Source organism: Suricata suricatta, chromosome 5 (genome assembly GCF_006229205.1).
Source record: "Suricata suricatta isolate VVHF042 chromosome 5, meerkat_22Aug2017_6uvM2_HiC, whole genome shotgun sequence".
In the NCBI taxonomy this organism is placed as follows: Eukaryota; Metazoa; Chordata; class Mammalia; order Carnivora; family Herpestidae; genus Suricata; species Suricata suricatta.
Window position 1 is genome coordinate 141,136,602 of NC_043704.1, and position 21,257 is coordinate 141,157,858.

A 21,257-nucleotide genomic window follows, 5' to 3' on the forward strand; every position below is an offset into this window, starting at 1 on the left:
AAAGAAACCTTCCTAGCATTCCCCAGAATAGTGACCCCTGAAAGAGAAAATTGCAGTGAACATATATGTTGGTGATACAGTCAGGGAGAGTTTTTAAAGGCTTGATGACCTTTCAGTTACTAGGTTAAAATCATATGTGGAACCATCGCTAAAGTTATTTCAATTTTAGAAGTTCCAGTGAGGTCAATAAGAATCTTGCTTGGGAAGGACTGCATTTTTTATGATAATATTTAATATTTCATACTTAAACAAGTCAAGAATACTGTGGATTTTTGCCAATCAGGTAGAATTTTGTTTCTAAGTCTGTTGCAGTACCCCCCACTCCAGTCTGCTGCTACCCTCAGTTTTCTTAAATTACTTCTTCTGCAACTATCAGTGTTATTCTTTTTAAAAGACTCATTATATTTAATGTCATGTCTCCCTCACTTTGTAGGGGATAACATTTCCATGAATGGGCTAGACTTTTCTCTCGTGAGATTTGTGGACTAAATGGGGCCATCTGCATAGATATGTTTAGCATCTATTTAGATGTTTTTAGAGTCTGTTTAATTGACAATCAAGACTTAGGCCTGTTGATTGACAAATTAGTTTCTCTTTTAGTGAATTGTGTTTCCCACACGAAAAAACAAAATTTCCCATGCCAAATCTCAGAATTCATAGGAAGTTCTGTGCTTGAAGTCAGTTGTCATGTTTAGTTTGAGTCTCTATGATAAAATATCTAATACATGTCAGATGCTGGCTCCTTCCTGGAATTGGAAGGGAAGAGGCCATTCGCATCTCAGACAGGCACACTGGAGTGAGTTCATGCTTGTATTCCATTTGGCTTTCTGGCTGTGAACCCCGAGTTGAGCCACTGCATAGCACTGGTAAAAATTACTTTATAAATAGTCCATTTTTCTTTGCTTTTGGGACCACCTGTGCTGCCAGGTTGTCACCTCCATGTGAATTTTCTCCTTGCTCTCCAATTTTGTCAGTGGGGACACATGAAACACTATGTATTATGCCTTTTCATATTTATTTATTTATTTGTTTTTGTCATGAAGTGCTGTGTGTTTCTGAAAACAAGGTCACTGTGTTATTAGCTGAGGATTATCTGTCTGTTGTAAATAGTCATGAAATGCCACAAAATGCATTATTATTTGGGGTAAAAACTATTTGGTGTATCTTATTATAATTAAAATTATGTACTATGTTTTATATATGTGATATATATGATGTAGATGATATGCATCTTGACTTCTCACTAAGAATATTCATTTGTTTTCCCCTCATGAGCCAGAATTGTCAAAATTTCTGTACTCCCAGTGCCAAACTCAGGAGCTTCAAGTACTTGTTGCTGGACTCATGCAGATGGATGGAACCCAATGATAGATGGCATAACACCTAGTAACAGAGGGGCCCGTCTCTGGACGGAGAAGGGTGATGACGTGAGCATTCTGGTGGGAAGTTATCTTTCACTCGTAGGTTATGTCGTGATTAACTCTGTGTATAAAGCTATGTGGCCCATGTAAGAAGTCACACGGGAGTCGTTCACCTGACTGAGTGGTTAACAGGAAGGAGCTGCCACAGACCCAGGGCTCTCAAATGGCCACGTCATCAGAGACCCAGGGGTGGTAAAGAGCTGCTATTTCAGCAAATTCATAGAGCAGTACACTCAAAGAAGCAAGTTTGTTCTAGAATTTACACCTGCAGCAGGAAGCTTCTTTCTGAAATAATGATATTAGTGAATATTACAGAATTGATGTAAAGAACAAGCATCTGTTAATATGGAACTTTAGCCATTCACTTTCCTGCAAACAAAACTTCTAATATTTTTAATACAAAATGACCATGCCACATTTATTTAGATGTTAACCTAAATGAGAATCTGCATTATCAAAATAATTATATATATATTTTAACACTGTAAATGTGTATATATTTATGTGAGTATAATATTAATAGATTGCGGAGGATTAAAACAATCATTATTTTAATACCTGGCACCAATGTTCTTTTCAGTGAGGAAACCATTTTTGTTTAGGAATTATTCAGGAAAAAAGTGAAGCCTCACAGGCAAGGGCTCTAAGAAAAATATTAAACAAATACGTAAATGTGTTTGTTTATGCAGTGAACAAAAGTGGATGAAAGAGAAGAGTAGAGAGAGGAATGGGCAGAAGGAAGTGAATGGGAGACACCATGGCAAGGGGGCTGGAATCCACAAAGAGAGGGGGCCAGGGAGAAACCCCATTGTTAGGTTGGCTGAGATATTTGAATATGAAAAAGTCTAATAGTCAAATTTATGCTTTGTGTATAGGTACATTTTAAAGTCATAAGTAAAGTCTGTCACACACCCTAATGCGTGGTTGATCATCGTGTCAGAAATCCATGACTGGGTTGGCACAGAGCCGAGAGAGGCACAGCATGAGGTAACGTCTCCCTGGGGCTGTGGGAGACATCTGGTTGACCCACAGTGACCTTGAGGCAAAAATCCCCTAGGAATTTGAAGAAAATCTCTGGAGGATACTTTGCTTTATTGAGATCTGGGAAAAGACTGTGGTACCAATTTTATTTAAATCAGGAAACAAAGGATGGTGGAAGGGCGGGGAGGTATGTATGAAGGGAGGTGCCCCAAGCAGAAAGGCATCCCTTGGTGAATTCACAGTTCTATCATCCAGACTTTCCGTCTCTACGGGACAGTGGTAGAATTCTGGCCAAATAAGGGTAGTTTGGAGGAAGCTTTAAGAGGCTTCCTGGTTCAGAGGGGCTCCGCTCGGACGCACTGCCAGCCAGTGTGTGTAAACGGGAGTCCGCTTGGGATCCAAGTATAGGGTATAGAGTACGCTGATACCACAGCCCCTGCTCTCTTCATTCCGCGGGGACCCTTTCCTTCAGGGTTCTCTGTACTGTGTGTACCTGCCAGTCCCGAGAGAGAGAGACAGACAGACGGACAGACAGCAATTCTTCGTATCTCTGCTCTCACTTACAACCCTCCTCTCCAGCCAATTTCCTCAGAAACACTTCTCTCATTCTTTTGACGGGACTGAGGATGCAATTCGCTGTCAATAAGTTGAATTAATTAACTTGATTACTGTAAAATAAGGGCATTTATTGATTCATCTTAATTCTATTGATAGATATAGCTCCGAAACATTCAACACGTTTTTTTCCTTTAGTTTCCTATAGGCTAATCAGCAAACATCACCAGAAGTCAATGAGCTTAATTCAAAGATACATTCATAGGTCTCCATGTGGGATTTTAATGATCCTACCTGGGAACAATTTATTCAAACTTCAAAAAATGTTTTTTTTTAATTTATTTTGAGAGAGAGAGAGGGCAAACAGGAGTGGGGCAGGGAGAGAGGGAGACAGAATCCCAAGCAGGCTCTGTGCACTCAGTGCAGAGCCTAATACAGGACCTAAACACAGGAACTGTGAGATCATGACCTGAGCCAAAATGAGGAGGCAGATGCTTAACTGACTGAGCCACCCAGGCACCCCTCAAACTTTTTATTAATAGAGAAGATTTTGGGGGCTCACCTGGTGCTAAGGAGGGTTAATTTTTCAGGAAAGAAATGTAAACAAGTACTTAGCTTGCCCTCTGGTGATCTTTTTTGGTCTTGCATGGACTAGTTTCACCTGTGTTACTCTTAAAATGGGCCCCTGTCATATCCTGCTTGTGTTCCCAGAGGCACCTCACATCCTTTTGGGACACACAGCAGACACTGCATAAACCCGTGCTGAATTGCATTCAGCCATGAAAGCAATGCTTCGATGACATAACGTATAATCTCCTAGCCCACTCTAGGTTTCCTGAGAATTTTGTATTGAATCTTAACTATGAACACTTTGAGTCCATGAATGACATCATTTCCTTATCAATTTTGAATTGCATGCATCTCCTGGATAGAGATTTTACTGGATTGATCATACAGTGGAGAAATGGCGCAGAGCATAGTGGCTGACTCCCTGGGTCGCCAGATAGCTTGCTTGCCCCTCAGTAGCCGAATGACCTTGGGACATTACCTGCCCCTCGGCAACTCAATTTATTAACTTGTAAAATGGGAATAATAATAGTTCCTACCCGACAGGTCTGATGGGAAGATGAAATGAAGTAATATGTGCATAGCTCTGAGAATAGTACATGACAAATAGGTGCAATAATTAGCCCATTAGCTCTTCCTGTTAGTAGTAGTGAAAATCCTTAGTGTTTCATGTGGTATAAGTCAGGGCACATCTCTTTCTGATTTTCATTCACGAAGTATATGCTTATTGTTTCTCTGGACAGTGACTTGCTGTGAAAACTGGAGATAGAAGTTATGAATTTTGGGTTTTCCCTCAGTGGCACTAAACAACAGTAGCCTTCAGCCCAGCTCCTGGAAACATCCACATGCCCAGGACCAGGGCTGCTCTTGTGTTAAAAGCAAAAAGGCCTAAACTTGTCCAGGAGCTCCCCATCTGCGTCCATCATTCTTTGTCTGGCGCCGAGTGCACGCATTTATCCATTTTGATTAGAAGGGGAATCGATAGCCAAGCATACACGTTCCCTCAGGCTTAGTCCCAGCGCTGCCTTTTGCTTAAGGCAAAGGAAAATACTCTTTTTTCTCTCTTTGTCTCATTTCTTACTGGATTCGGACTTTGGATGAAGAGTCTTGGGTCCCTAATCCTGGGTGATATATTAAGAGACAATGCACATTCCTCTAATGCCTGCATCCCCTTCCAGTTTTTAGATTATTTGAGGATTCCAGATCCACTGTTTGTTTGTTTAAGAAAAGCCTAAATGTCAGGTGATCATGCCCCAGAAATGTTTTCAGGGAGTGTGACTTAGTGTGGCTTCAAGGACACTCAGTAATTATAATGATTTTGGCCACATGAAGAACTCCAACAGAAAATTCCAGTGATGAGTCATTCAACAAATTTTTATTGAGCCCGTAGTGTATCCTACAAGCCCCATACAAAGCGCTGGGGATACAGCAAGGTCACTGCTTTTTGGCACTTACGTTCACTTGTGGCACGGCCAAGGGTCTGCGTATTTTCCATTTGCTGCCTCAGCTCCGAAAGTCTCCCCTTCTCAGTGCTAATCCGTGCCCTGGGAGGCTGACCTGAATGGCCACATCTGGCTCAGCACGTTTTTGTATGGTCCATGAACCAAAAGTGATTTTTGCAGTTTCAGATAGACAAACAAATAGAAGTTCCAAAGAAGATTTTATGACATGTGAACATTGTATGAAACTCAAATTTCAGTTGTCTGTCAACAAAATCTTATTGACACACAGCCACACCTGTTTGTTTACTTAGGCTAATGGCTACTTTCTACCCTAAAGGAGCAGATCCAAGGAGTTGCCAAAGAGACCCTAAAGCTTGAAATGCCTGAAACATTTACTGTCTGACCCTTTACAGCAAAAAAGCGTGGCTCCCAGGCCTTCATCCGTAGACCCCTTGCCCTCTTCTAGTTGAACTTGGCACATGGGGAGGTGCTGTTGGAAATCCTAGGACAAGGAGGAGGGGCTTCGGGGGCCTCTCTTCTCTAGCTTTCTCTCTTTGCTGTCTTTGTGGGTTGGCTGAGTGGACTTCTGAAGGTCACAGCTCCTACCCGGTGGTCCTTGGAATACAAACCCATTCCTTCCTATGCTGGCCCTCTGGTCCCCCTCACCCCTCCAGGCCCAGAGGTAATAATGTCCTTCATTGTACGAGGCCCTGGGGACTGCACTGTCCTGTGCTTTCCCCACACTCTGCCTCCCCTCTGTCATGAGCCCCTTACTAAACTATGCTCTAATAGCCCAGTTTGTAATACCCGGCTTGCTTGGGCCTAAATGGATAAAGCAGAGATCAAGGTAAGTTGAGATGGTGAAAATAGAATATCAAGTAGAAAACAGAGTGAATGGTCAGGCCTCTTGTGGAGGTGAAGTCTGAATGCTAAGGAAAAAGAGAAGGTCCAGGGAAATGCCATTTTGTGGAGAAGCAGCTGGTATAAACTTCTTACGAGTATTACACAGAGCGCCTGCAGCCTAGTGGACAGCACATGGACTAAGATGGCGAGTGAGAGAAGCAGGGGCTGGTCATGCAGCCTTACAGGTGTGTGCTGACAGCTTTTTTTTTTTTTTTTAAATGCAATGGAAAATTTTTAATGTTTTTAAAATTTATTTATTTACTTTTTTTTTGAGAGACAGAAAGAGACAGTGTGAGCAGGGGAGGGTCAGAGAGAGAGGGAGATACAGAATCTGAAGCAGGCTCCAGGGTCTGAGCTGTCAGCACAGAGCCCGATGCAGGGCTCGAACCCACAAACCGTGAGATCATGACCTGAGCCGAAGCCGGTCGCTTAACCGACTGAACCACCCAGGTGCCCCAGATGCAATGGAAATATTTAAACAAGGATGGCATAATCTGATTTATGCATTTAAAAAAAATCATTCCAGCTATTGTTTGGAGAAGGAATTGTTTGGTAGCAAGAACAGCTTCACAGAGACTGGTTACGGGGTGGCGGTGATTGCAGTAATGGGCAAACCCACAACCAGAAGGGCACGGTTGGTGCTGTTCTGGTGTTTTCTAGTGGGATTTAGGGGGATGTGCCATAGACTTAGTGGTACGGGATGTTAGAGTTAGAGGCGGGACAGTGACGACTGGAATGAGGTTTCGTGAAACATGTGGTATGTCCCATTGATTTTCCATGGAGAGGACATTGCGTTTCTTATTTCTTTGGATGATAATGTCTTATTTTCTGCATTTATAATTCCTTCTAAAGCTTTACAAGCCATAAGCTACCTTTTCTTCGGACAATAAAGAGTAAAAGCTAGTTGGGGATAGTTTTTATATCTGGCTTCTGCGAGAGTGAAACAGGAACAAAATTTTGCACTAGGGCAGGTAGCTTGTGATGGTGTTTTGATTGCACTGCCTGGTTTGATTGTGTTCTCTGTGCTTCCCTGAATTGTTCCTTTGGGTTTCTGGGTCTGGGTACTGTGGTTAACTTTTGTATTCTATTTTCAGTGGTTCAGCCACGTTTATTTACAGTCTTACAAAGGCTGGTGTTCGTGCTCCCTGCCTCCGCCTTCCCACCCCTAAACACACACGCACACACACATGCACTCACTTATTCTTAGGGCCGCTGCAAAATTTGGTCTTTGCTGGCATCTTGCGATCATTCCCAGCATCCTGGAAGAGAGGGAGGTCCTCTGGTGGGATTGTGCTGCACAAGGGTGGGGATATTTTGTTCCGGGTCATTTCGGTTAGGCCTGTGCAAGAGATTTTGCCCCTTTGTCACCCAGCAGCTTCTTTCTACGTGGATGAACAGTGTGAGCCAGAAGTGATCCTTTTTTTTTTTTTTAATTTATTTGAATGCTTATTTATTTTTGAGAGAGAGAGAGAGAGAGTGAGCGAGCAAGTAAGCAGGGGGAGGGCATAGAGAAGGAGAAACAGAATCCAAAGCAGGCTCGAGGCTCTGAGCTGTCAGCACATAGCCTGATATGGAGCTTGAACTCATGAACTACTACATCATGACCTGAGCCGGAGTCAGAGGCTCAACCGATTGAGCCACCCAGGAGCCCCCAGAAGTGATCCTTAAACACCTAGGGCATTTTGACAAAACACTTCCAGTATTTGCTTTTATCCACGTAGGATTTTCTTTTCTCCCAACTTGCGTGTTTCACTTAGTTTTGCCAGTTTCCTGTGGTGTGTGTGGTAAGTTCTTTTGGTAGGTGCTATGCATAGTTTAAAACAGAACTGTAAGCATAAGTACAATTCATTCAGTTCTGTAGCACATATTTATTGGATGCCTAATGTGTAGTAGGCCCTCCTGTGCTGGTGAGTGGAGAGTCTTCATCTCCAAGGAACTCATGATGTGGTGGGGGAATTCTAAGTCTAATTCAGTGTGGCAAGTGAAATAGAAAGATGATGGTTATTTTAGAAGAAGGAAAGTGTAGTGCTTGACAGCACAGACTCTGGAGCCAGACAGCCTTGGTTCAAATCCCAGCCTCACCACGAATTATCTCTGTGATTCTAGGAAAATACCTTAAAGTCTCTGAACCTTATTTTCCTTATCAGGAAGAAGGAGATACTGTAAGGTTCAAGAGAGCTAATGTAGCAGAACAACTATAGCAAAACAGAAGAACGCCTGGTGTATAGTAAGTTCCTAAATATTTGTTACCTATTATTCTTAATGCCCCCACATAATCTTCACAGGATTAAACTTTGAAAAGGAGGATAGAATTTAATGTGGTTAAGTAGTTACCACTTCACATGGAATCTGGAGAATTTTTCAGAGCCGTTGATAAGACGCCAATTTCTGGTTTGTGAGATTATTTTTAGTAACTGAAAATACAGGAGTGAACCCTTAAAACTACCTTCAAAATATTTCCCCCCTTCTCAGACCTTCTGGATCTGGATTGGTATGCTGTAAGAAGAAGAAATGAATCTGTTCTGTTTACTGATAGAGTCAGGTGCACTGATGTTAGGGAACATTTTTCATGATGTAATCCTGGACTTCAATGCCTACCTTTTAAAATTAGCTGTCTTCCTCCAGGCTTTCTAAGGAAATAGGTGACTGTGAAAACTGGATATATTGGTTTTAATTCCCATTTTTTAGTGTTGTACCTCCTACGCGGCATATATAGGGAGGGTTTTCCGAAAAACCTGCAAGTATGAGGTAGACAGAACATAAGCAGCAGGTGCCCAGACATCAGCCGACTTTCTCCCGGCCAGTAATCCCGGCCTTCTAAATGTTTTTCTGAAATCATTACACCTGCCAAGTTCTTATTGACCCATCCTTTCCCTTGGCATCTTGAGGGATTGTGTCTGAGGGATGTTGTTGAATTGTCATTAACTAGCACATCCTAGCTGCTTAATCATTGCTGAATAAACAGATGAATAACTGATTTTAGTGTTTGGGTCCATCATAAAGTATGTTTAGTACCTACCCACCTAAAGAACTTACTTTTATATTTCCTTCCTCTTTCTGCATCTTATTTGTAGACAAGAAACTACAATATTTTATCCCTCCAGTGGGACTGCTGAATATAGTCGTGTGGTTTTTGTATTTCATAGAAGCATCCAGACAGGAGGGCAGGTTGGCACTGAAACTCAGCCTGTGCTGTGGTTGCCTGGTCATGTGCCCTGGTAAGGGGCTCTGTCTAATCAAAGTAGGGGTGCCTTTTCTCGCCCCTGGCACAACAGTACTGCCCACTGGCCGATCCAACAGTCAGTGGGGCTTTTCTCTTCCATGGCTGGGCACCATGTACTAACTCTTCAGCACAGAGGTGGCATCTTTATCTAATTTTTGTATAGGTACCAGGCAGCCTAGTAGTGGCCATGGCAGTAAACTCAGGGTTCCATTCCTGTGTTCCATGATTATGAAAAGCAGAAAGGGAATAGGAAAGTAAATCAGTGCCTTGTTTCATTAAGCCTGCTGCCCCAAGTGCAGATCAGTCGTGGGATGATCCTGTTCTGTGATGTACCCTACTCTTCAGAGCAGTTTGCTGTTTTCAAGTGGTTTCATAATCACGTGGATGGCTCATTACAGTTTTTTCCTTGCTTTTAACTTTAAAACATCTCTTACTAATGATGAATTTTTTAGCACCTTCTATATGTAGGTGCAGAAGGAAAGAAGGTAAGTAGGAAAGAATTTAAAAGTAAAGGCCCGCATAATCTCTGGTTGCACTCTCAGCCAAGATTTTTCAGCTCATGCTCCCATTGAGTCCGTCGTGAGAACTGCTAGCAGTTAGAGGAAATGAATAGTTTATATCTCTTCCCTGCGCATCTCCTGTTTGGCTCTGCTAATGTCTAATGAATGGGCTGGAGAGCAGGAGGTTGCAAATCAGCCAAGCCCTCATTGAGCTCCTGCTGGGATGTGAGGGGTACGAAGAGGCAAGAGAACTGGGCCCAGCTTTCCTGGAGTGCTGGTCCAGCCACGGGCCAACTGTTTCTTGCAAGTAACTGTGCTGTTCTCTTAGCTGGTGGTAGCATTTCAAATGTACTTTTTAATTCCCCCCCAAAAAGGATGGATTCTAGGATTCAAGTGGGTAACTTCAATAGAAGGAGGAAGCTGGTGCGATACAAAGGACCTGGCGGCGGTGAGGGTGGACAGATGAGCCCTGACTCCTCCCGGGAGCAGTTGCCAACCCCACCCCCCAGCCCCCATCCCCTGGGCGACCTGCCAGGCGGTCCAGTAGTTCCAAAGGAAACTGGAGAAGCTGAATCTTGATGTGAAATGTCATGACTTCTTAAATGTTGGCTCAACCTCTTATGAAACAGTGTGGGACAGACTGTTCCTACAGTGGGACTCAGCTCTTTCGCTGAGCCTGTAGCTTCTGAATTAGTTGGGGTGGGTGCAGAACAGAGGCCCGGATTGCCCTGTTGTAGAGTTGTTCCCCCTGGGCCCCCTATCATAACATGCTACAGAGGGTCCCCGCGTTGGGAGCTGAGGATTAATTGGGGGTAGGCTTACCCATGAGGGTCTGTGTGATGGGAAAGGGGGAAGGGATGCCTGCTCATGGGCACAGGGCCAGCATCTCTTCCTGGAGCTTGGTCCTGGCCCCGTGCTGTGACATGTCACGTCCTGCACAGTTGGCGAGGAGCTGACCATACCCAAGCCCTGAAGAAGGAGGAGGCCTAAAGATCAGTCAGGGTTCTCTGGGGGACTGGGAACAGTAGGAGATACATAGGTATACATGTATATGTACATAGGTATTTTTATATTTATATGTTTGTAAATACATATGTTTAAAAATCTACAAATATATATGCATATATAAATGTCTGTGTGTATATGCACACATGTATATATGATTTGTTTTAAGGAATTGGCTTATGTAGTTGGGGGGCTGGCAAATCTGAATTCTGTAAGGCAGGCCGGCAGGTTGGAAAATCAGATAGCAGGTTGGAAACTCAGGTAGGTTTCCTATGTTATGGATTTTTTTTCCCTTCCAAGTTTTATCTAAATTCTTCTTAGTTAACAGTGTAGTATTAGTTTCACATGTAGGACTTAGTGATTCAGTACTTACCTACAACACCTAGTGCTCCTCGCAAGTGCCCTCCTGAATGCCCATCATCTATTTAACCCATACCCCCCCTTCCCTCCAGCACCCTCAGTGCGTTCTCTGTAGTGAAGAGTTGGCTTTAGGGTGTGGTTTGCCTCTCTCTCTTCCCTCCTCCCCCGATGTTCATCTGTTTTGTTTCTTAAATTTCACATAGGAGTGAAATCATATGGTATTTGCCATTTTCTGACTGACTTATTTCACTTAGCATTATACTCTCTAGCTCCATCCATTTTATGGTTTTGAGGCAGAATTTCATCGCTCGGAAGCCTGTTTTTGCCCTTAAAGCTTTCCATTGGTTGGATGAGGCCTCCCCACATTATCTGGGCTGATTTCTCTTACAGTCCTCTGATTGGAGAAGTTAGCCGCATCTCTCGAGTACCTTCCCAGCAATACCTGGGTTGGCATTTGATTAAACAGCGGTCCTGTGGCGCTGCTGGGCTGACACGTAAAACTGACCGTCATCTCTAGGTTTGTGGTCATGATGTTGGGAAGTGGAGAACATGAGGTTACATGGGAGTCCAGTACAGCACTTAGTACAGGGCCCCCCACACTCTGTCGGCATTGCATTTGAATGCAGTTCATTAATTCTGATCTCAGCTAGAGGAGGAACTGTCTTGCAGTGAATCACGTTTAAAGCTTCAAGACCTCTGGCTCGCATAGGATCCTCCCAAAGTGCTGTTCCTAATTTTGTGTTCATAACATTGAATTCTTTTCCTGGGTCATCCCTCCTTGTAGAAGCTCTAGGCCCTTTAGTACCTGGTCTGCCACAGTCAGCTCTCCCCCTGTTTCTGTGTGCCCTCATCCAGTCCTTCTGTGCCTCTGAGCCTCACTTTCTCCATTCATAAATTGGGAAGACAATGCTAACCATCCTCTGGGGTTCTTCCAAGGATGAGAGAGTCTGTGTAATTATGAACATCAAATAAATCTCAATGCTTTCTTCTAGTTTCTGCTTCTCAGAAGGGTTCTAATATTAGTAATTTTGTTAGCTAGAAAAGTAGAACCAAATTCTTGTACTCAATAAAATAGGTGATTTAAAGTATGAGAATGTACAATTCCCCACCCACAAGTGGCATCAAAAGCTATTTTCATTTTGAATAACTAGCTTTCCCAGATGCTTCACTTTGAAAACATAGGCGTCATGTAGCCAGGTCCATGGGACGTGGGGCCTTCCTTAGGTATTGCCTGGAGCCTGGCGCCGTGCTGAGGGTCTCCCACCTGATTCGTTCATCCTGCTTCTCATGGTGGCACTGAGGTAACTGTCACCATCCCCATTTTCCAGGTGGGGAAACTGAAGCACAGAGAGATTAAATGTCACTCACCCACATAATCAGCAAAGCCTAAGATTCGAACCCCATGGCGTGCTGTTGTGCTCTGTTAGCGTGAGATCTGGAGGTAGAAGGACACAAGCAGCTTCCCAGAGTAGTGAGGAGAGCATTTGCTTGTGGCAGCTGTTTAATCTAGTGGAATCAGGTCCTGGGTACCCGCTTGAAAATGAAATCCTCTGCTTCCTCTAAGGGGGCCAACGCAGGGCTGCTTTGCATGGCTGTGCACAGTGTGCACTGCCCAAGTCTTCTGATCCTGCACCAGCCGAGTGCTTCACTATGGATAGAGGCCCCTGCGGAGCTGCAGTGGCCCAGAGGGGTGTGCTTTTCTCACACGGGTCATTCTGTAGAGCTGGGGCCCTGGCCCCAGTTATATAGATGCTAACCGTTCTTTCTGCAGTTCCCCATTCTCACCATTAACATGCTCTCCCTATTCCTTTCTAAACATGTCGGTCTTCCCAGTTTTGTGGGGCATCTCCTTTGTACAAATCCTCCCAGCCTCCTGGTTTTCTGTGCTCTGGTCTCAATCCCCTCCTGGTAATACTTACTTATTCATTCATCAGCATACATCTATCAAACATTTGCTGTGTGCTCCGTACTGTCCTAGATGTTGGAATTAGAATAGGGGTAAACTCAGAGGTGGGTGGGAAAGTCTAAGTAATCCAGAAGCTCAGATTCATGGAGGGAAGACGATTATCAAAAAACCAGTCATAACAATAATAAAGTTGTGTTGCTCCTTCACTATGTTCTGGGTATGTTCTAAGTGCTTTGCTTGAGTTCAGTCATTTGAACCTTCCAGTAAGGCCTTGCATGTTGGTGTGACTCATGTTCCCATTTCGTGTGAGATTGCACCATGGGGTTGCTGTTATGATCCAGGGAGGCCCACACCGGGGTAGAACCGCAGTCTAATATGGCTGACATAAGAGAGGTGGGCCCAATGCACAGTTTCATGTGCAAAGCCACTCACATAGCAGTGGAGTGAAGCTAAATTCAGGCTGCCTGGCTCCGAGCCCGTAGTCCTAACCCCGAGCTGCACTGAGCTTCCTGATCACTGGAGTGTTAGTGTTCAGAGGAGCGGGTACTGGCTGGCTCTGAGGAGCGGGTACTGGCTGGCTCTGCCTGGAGGCGTCAGCGGGGGCTTTTCCAGGCTTTACCTGCACCCTTACCTACCGTTCCTTGACTGTGTGGACTGTATCTACCCCATATTCTCAGGTGGCATAGACGGGCAGAGTCTTCATCTCTTGCATCACAGCTCCTGGTCCAGAGCCTAGCTCTTAGGAAAGCCTCTGTAAAAAATTCTTATTTGATTAATACTTTTACCGTCAGCGTGTCTAAGTTTTCTGGGAGAGAAGAATGTGGAAAAAGAAGAGAATAGGGTTGAAGATAAGAATTCAGGGTTAGGAGAGGAGGAAAAGAAACAATTCAAGTAACTAAAATATTAGGGAAACTAAAAGTTTCTCTGAATAATATTTAACAATAATAAATAATAATATTATAATGAATTATCTGAGCTAAATGTCCCTAGATAGGCAAAAATTGGATGTTTAGAGTATAAAAAAACAAGTGAATTTGATTTTTAAAGGAATAACAGTTTTATAGCACAGCTTCGCGCTTTCTCATTGTTCTGTCCATTCTAGCCCAACCTGGCTACATCAATGTATCCATTTGTCCTTATGATGCAAGGGTCAGTTTTATAGAAAGAAATCTCAAAAGATATTTGGTGTTTAAAGTGCATAACTTCCTGTTAAGCTGAGAAAATAGAGTTTTTAAAAAAGAGATCTGGGTAGAGATTAGAGCAGAGAACCAAGATTCAAGCACATTTTTTAGTTGGGTGAATGGCTTAGTTGGTTGAGCGTCCAACTCTTGATTTCAGCTCAGATCATGACCTCAGGGTTGTAAGATCAAGCCTCTCATTGAGCTCTGTGCTGGGCATGGAGGCTGTTTGAGGTTCTCTCTCCCTCCCTCTAGGTCCCCCCCCAAAAAGATTTAAACACATTTCCATAGTTACTCTAAGCAATTGTTGTTTTCTCCAAGACCATTTTTGCATGCATATAATGGTGAATCCATTGATGATATATACATGTGCTCATTATAATCTAAATCTGCTAATTATGGAGTAGTTTGTGTTGGCAACAGGATTTTATGCTTCTGCCTTCTAGCATATTCCTGCTTCTCTTGCCAACTGTGGACACACAAAAGAATGACAAACCCTCTGTAAAATTTCTGAGAAGGTCTTGTTTTTATGATAAAAGATTCACCTTTCAACACATCCTTTGGTAGATTTTAAATTTCCTCAAGTTAGGTTAAATCCCAGTAGACAACTAAATAGCATATTGCTATTATCATTCATTCACTTCCAGGCAAGTCACTGGGGTTTATAAAGTTCCCAGTCACTGTCTGCAGCAGCCATAGCTACGACTCTCCCAGTTAAGTGGTCGGAAAACCAGTAAGCTGTGTCATTCTCTGTACAGGAATGAGGGCATTTGCTGTCACAGCTGGCAGCATGGAGGCTGCTCCTGGAACCCAGTGGGAGGGGACCAGGCCTCTTCCCACAAGCCGGAGAGTCTTCCCCAACAAAGACTTAGCCATCCCGGATGTCAGGGTGGATCATTATATAGAAGAAGACTCTCTGATATTAGATGCGTCTATATCAGGACCTTAATGTTTAGCGGATGGAAGAATGGGTAGAAAAAGTGCAGCTGGCTTTTGCAAGTAGTGGGTTCCTTGCTTTGGGTAATTAATTGTACGTAAATGTGCAAAAATGGTCATTTCATTTTTTAAAAAATGACTTTATAACTTACTTGTTTGAAAGCATATTAGCCTCTTCGCCCCACTCTTTTATCTAAAGAGTTTGAATTTTATTCTTAGAACTCATGAAGAAGTGATGAAGTAGACTTAAGAAGTTTAAAGTATATACATTTTTCCTGAGTCGGTACATTTGTCTTAATACTTGAGATCTTTGTAAAATTCTGAGGAGCCTTCCTGAACAATGTAACCTATTTTCCAGGCATGAGATATGTGGGGACCATTTCCACCTCTTCTTTAAATCTCTTTTTTGGGTTTCTTCTAGCCCTGTACATGAACTTTCTTGCACATCTCTACCAGGGCTGGGGTTCGCTTATTTTCTACACACTGAGAGGTTTGTTTCCTGGAAGCATCTTCCTCTTCCAGGAGGCAATGCCTATAGCATGCAGCCTTCTGACACATGGTGTGCTTGTGGCACACTTTGGCACAGGCTTCCTTGCTTTTACTTTCTGATCATTGGGAAATGATCCGGACACACGCTGCCGCATCCCTCTTCAGGGCCTCCCGTACTTAGCTTCTAGTTGAAATTCTCCCAGGGCCTGCATCCAGATGAACGAGCCGACGGAGATTCCGGCGCTGCTCTGCACCTCCTGCCCACCACTGGTGACCTTGCCCTTCCCGGTTCTTGTTCCTGCTGAGTGGGTTTGGCACCTGCAGAGTAGCAGCTGGACGGTCTGATAAGCCGCAGCGTGGCCTGTCAGGCCATCCTTCACCCTGGGTGGTGTTTTTGGAGGGGAGTTGTTGAAGCTGGAGTGACAACCACATCTTTTAGCGGGCGTCTGACTAGGTCTGTCTCTGCTGGTGACGTGCTTATCCAGCCAGTCTCTTGTATTTCTATAAGTTCCTGCTATTCCTCCCTTGGGCTACCAAGGACGTCCAGGCATAGAGTCCTCAGAACCTTCTTGTCTTCATCTCTGTTTCAGTTGGTATCACACAGAGGAGGAAGCCTTATCATTGAGTTTACCAGACTGTCTCCAGCTGAACAGAGACCCCGGACTTGGCACAGACCCTCGCTGTGATGTTTTGAGAACACTTGATGTTTATTGTTTCTTCAAAATTCACAGGGATACATACATGTTTGTTCTAGATAAAGATTGGAAAATACTTACATAAAGATGGGAAGTAACATATAAGTAATTAGAAACTGCTTATAATTTTTTTACCATTTATTAAAATTTTAGGCACATTCTATATATGTCCATGGACATGGGTTTTTTTTCTTTCAATTGGAACAAAGATAATACTGTTTTTTTGGGTTATTTTATGAAAAAAAATTTAGCAGTCATTTACCCATATCTTTATGTAGTTAAGGTAGCAATTTTTAAAATGTTTATGTATTTATTTTGAAAGAGAGAGAGAGAGAGTGTGTGTGTGTGTGTGTGTGTGTAGGGGAGGGGCAGATAGAGAGAGACTCTCAAACAGGCTCTATGCTGTTAGTGCAGAGCCCAACACGGGGCTCAGTTCCATGAACTGTGAGATCATGACCTGATCTGAAACCAAGAGTTAGATGCTCAATGGTAAGCCACCTAGGTGCCCCCGGAGTATCATTTTTAATGACTGTACAGTATTTTAACAGATAACTGGAACGTAGCATACATGCACATACATACACACATAAATACAAATCTATTTCTTTCCCAGTTGTTTTGGATCTATGTTTATATTTATTTCACCTTTCTCACTCTGATAAACCCTGGAATATTTGTTCACATCTGGTTGCTTATCTCAGAGGTGAAGTCCTATGCACGGGATTGCTTTGTTAGAAGGTTACAAATGTCTCAGATTGTAAAGTGTCATCCTTTTATTTATTTTTAAAAAAATATTTATTTGAGACAGAGAGAGACTGAGCTTGAAGCAGGGAAAGGCAGAGAAAGAGGGAGACACAGAATCTGAAGCAGGCTCCTGTTGCTGAGCTGTTAGCAAAGAGCCCAACGCAGGGCTCAAACCCACGAACCATGCATGAGATCATGACCTGAGTTGAAGTTGGACGCTTAACCAACTGAGCCACCCAGGCGCCCCCAGTGGCATCCTTTTAATGGCTGCATAATATTCCAGTGCACACTTATAGTTTATCTGTTTGTCTGTTGATGGACACTTGGGGTGTTTGTATACCTTTGCTACTGTAAATAATGCTGCAGAAAATGTAAGCGCGTAAAAGTTGTCAAATCACTATGTTGTGTGCCTGAAACTAAGGTAACACTGTGTGTCAACTATACTCAAAATAAAATAAGATAAAATAGCCTGTGTGATTAATGACTGCTCTTGCGACACTGATATAAATAACACAGCTATGTCTTTTGAAACTAAGAAAAAAGACTGAATGTTTTTTAAGGTTTTTGATACATGTTGCCAAAAAAACCTTCAAAAAGATATTTGCCACTTACTTCACTGTCTTGTTTGGAGTTGGCTAAAATCTTCTATTCATCCTTGATTTTTTTCCTCTTCCAATATGAGTTTTCTGCTCTTTCATCATTACTGATCTTGTATTTCAGAAGTATCTGCTATTTCAGTGTTTTAATGCATGTTTTAATAAGGAATGGAAGCTGGATTTGATCACATGCCTTTTGGGAGTCTGTTTATGTTATCCTGTATTTTCTATTATTTGGTTTGTCAGCAGTGAGGGATTCTGTTACTACCTTTCCTGACATTGGGTTATCCTTGCCTTTATTACCCCTTGGAATTTCGTGGGTGCTCCTGCTTGAGGGGGAGCGGGCCTCCCGTGTGAGGAGCGAGGGTGCAGAGCTGTCCCGGGGCTCGTGGCCTGTGGGATGGGCCAGCCACGTTGTGCGGTGGCCTCCAATGCTGTTAGTAGGAGGGATGACTTCACTCCAAGCAGGCTTTCTTATCCTTCTTAGACTCTTCTATGCCAGTTTCTCCCCAGGACCTCAGACCTGAGAGATGTCAGCATTCCCCTGAATACTGGTTAGGCCACACTGCTATCTCAGGTCGGGGAGATAGTGTCCGATTTTGATATTTTCTTTTAGCTCAAACGAGATCCCTGATGGAGTCTGTGCCTCCTAGTTTATCATGGAAATTTGGAACCATTGCATGGTTTCAGTGTTGATGATGCATAACTCATTATTGGTATATTCGTTTTCATCACTGGGTAGGAGAGTGATTTCAAAAGCCTGCACTTACATAGCAGGGTTTACTCCAGTACACTTGCATAAAGCTTTCTAAGAAGGAAAAAAAGACAAGATTTAAGGTATAGTCCTAAGCATGTGTTGGGTAACCAAACAAAAAACAAAAAAGGCTTAAAAATATGTCCGTTTTTAATTTTGAAATTAACTGATGTGCGGATAATTTGAAACGGTAGCATGTCTAAGAGAGCCATCAATGTTACTGCAACAACGAATGTGGCATCATTCTATGCATACCGGCATGATCTGAAAACTTTTATTTTAGCCACTCCAGTTACTTCAGTCACTGAGGCTGGAAATAATTTTCTGAAAACTAGATTAAATGTCACATGATTCACCTTTTTAAAAGTATGGAAAGAGTAATATTTTAAAGAAACCATTCTGAGAGCTTTCTGTATTCTAGACCCTGCAGAAGACTGTATTTTAGGCCAAGTTCCTGGTAGAAATTTGGTGCCCCAAATCTAAATATGCCCAAAGCTTTCAACAGTTTTCTACATTTCCATGAATCCATGAAACTTTACATGCGAAATCTGTATAGTGCATGTAAAGAACTTCTAGATGTGTCCCTTAACAGTGGAAAAAGATGTACTTTGAAACCTTACGATGTGTCAAGTACAGGAGGCCAAAGTTACTGTGAGTTAATGAAAAACAAATTTAAGTTGAGTGTTTTAAACAACTCCTGAAAGTATAGGCGGTGGAACTTATCAAGCAAAGCATTATCCGAGAAGAGTCTCTGTAGATAGGAGGGAAAACAGACAGCTGCACGTAGACAGTGAATGCTAGGTTTTAACAGTTAGCTTTACCAAAGCCATTTATTCACAGCAATTCTCAGTGGGGTTGATCACACTTCTAATAATACTTGTGAATCTGTGTTTTAGAGCTACTCTAAACATGAGAAAATCATTCACAAAGTACTCATTTTAACTCATAAGCTTTAAGCGATTTCATAATGGATTGATAGCTTCATTTAAAAAAAAATGGCAAAGTAGATACTTTGATTGAAATCTACCCAGCAGCAGTTTCAAGTTTTGTTAAGGTAGTAATCTCATATAATTCTGTCATCCTCAGTGTGATAGTGTGGAAATTGCAGATTGAATACAGCTTTGGTTTTCTGTGTTCACTGAATATATTGCTGTTAAGCTATATGTAAATCACATTTAAAAATCAATTGAATCATTTTAGATACATTAGAGGATCTGTGTGTGAAAGAATCCATTTGGGAGAGATTTTATAGACTGATGTGTCATCTCCTAGTTTATAGTATTTAAATATGGATTTTCTCAGACTTGTTTAAAGTGTGCATTGTACTTAATCATTTTGACACCCTGACTGCACGAGGCCACGTGGTCATTGCACATTTCTGGAGAGGAGAGGCTGGAGAGGTAAAACCAGATATGGTGCTGACAGCCAAGAGGGGGAACAGATTCCTGCATGTGTATTTTATGTTTGTTTGAGTTTTGTATTTTCAAGCTTACATATAAATAATTTAAAAAAATATACAGTTCTACAAGATTCACCATAAATGTCAGTAGATCTTTTTTCCTCTCATCTTATTTCAATTCCCACTCCCCAGAGTCAACCAGCCCAGTGTTTAGGGGTATTTTTCCTGCCTTTTACCTCCATGTTTCCAAAAGCAAGGTTAAACAACCGATTCTTGATTTGTTTTCTAGTTTTCGATATTATCTATTGATGTTCTCCCTTGGAAAATAGGGACTTTGCTCTCCTTCTCTAGGCCCCACTAAATTATTATAAGAACCAGTCTTTAGTTTCATAATATTTGATTATATAAGGGTGATAAGATATTAAATTCTTTCTCCTCCAAGGTGACATGTAAGGAAGGCAATTTCCAGTTGAATTGTAAGGTTGAGCTGACTGTCTGAGGACCAGCTGCTTGTACGGGAGCGTGTTGGCTGGCTGGGAATATGGCTGAGAGAAATTCAAGATCAACTATGTGGAGAGAGAGACTCAGAGTTGAACAGGGCAGAGACTGCAGTTGAGTATCCCGGGAACTTGTGTGGGCCCTGGAGGGAGGGCCGGCCCGGAGCCATTGTCATTCCTGCTCATGTTGACTGTGCGCAGGCGTGTGCAGTGAGACAGGGCGACCCTGTAGAGCAGTGTGGAGTGGTGGAGGTGGTCTGGCGGCTTGGGGGATAGAGTGAGTTATTTTCTGACTTTTAGCCATTCGTCTCAGCTTCACCTGCATCTTTTGTGGGCATCTGTTGCCTCTCAATCCTGGGTCCTTTGGGGGCCAACGGTACAAATTTTAAGAGGCAGGATTTCCCTCATTGCTGACGCTTATTATGGGGCAAATTTCATCTGCTCTCCAGTTCTCAAGATTTAAGGGTAGTTGTTTTTTCTCCACTTCTTTGTCTTTTTTGCATTAAATTGTTTTCTCTCCTGTTAAGAGTTCTGTGGTTTTGACTCTGACTGGTGTTCGGTATATAGCAGTTAGCTGGTGTTTTGAAATTTATTCTAATATAAAGGTCTTTGAAGGTGGTACCTATCCATAGGATAAGAAAGCAAAGAGGTGGTGGGAGACTCAGTCGGTTGGGTGTCCAACTTTGGCTCAGCTCATGATCTCATGGTTTATGAGTTCAAGCCTCACATTAAGCTCTTTGCCGACAGCACGGAGCCTGGATCCTGCTTTCGATTCTGTGTCTCCCTCTCTTTCCGCCTCTCCCCACTCATGTTCTGTATCTCTCTTCTTCAGATATAAAGAAATATTAAAAACATTAAAAAAAAAAAGAAAGCAGGGGCGCCTGGGTGGCTCAGTTGGTTAATCCGACTTCAGCTCAGGTCATGATCTCACAGTCCGTGGGTTTGAACCTCGAGTTGGGCTCTGTGTCTCCCTCTCTGTCTGCCCCTTTCCTGCTCACTCTCTGTCTCTATCTCTCAAAATAAAATAAAGACATAAAAAACAATTCAAAAAAGAAAGCAAATGATTATTGACTTCTTTTGTAGAAACAAAGATATTTGAATATTTG

At 42.7% G+C, this 21,257-nt stretch overlaps 1 protein-coding gene and 1 long non-coding RNA gene across 2 annotated transcripts in view; both read left to right on the forward strand.

The window, feature by feature from the left end:
* LOC115292883 (procyclic form-specific polypeptide B-alpha-like) overlaps window positions 1–21,257 on the forward strand; it is a 158,464-nt gene that overhangs the window by 43,088 nt on the left and 94,119 nt on the right. The gene's annotated exons all lie outside the window — the stretch shown is intronic.
* Window positions 1,325–8,090, forward strand: LOC115292884. Its single transcript, XR_003909199.1, has 3 exons — window positions 1,325–1,427; window positions 2,297–2,408; window positions 8,017–8,090. It is a non-coding gene; the product is annotated as an uncharacterized LOC115292884 (long non-coding RNA).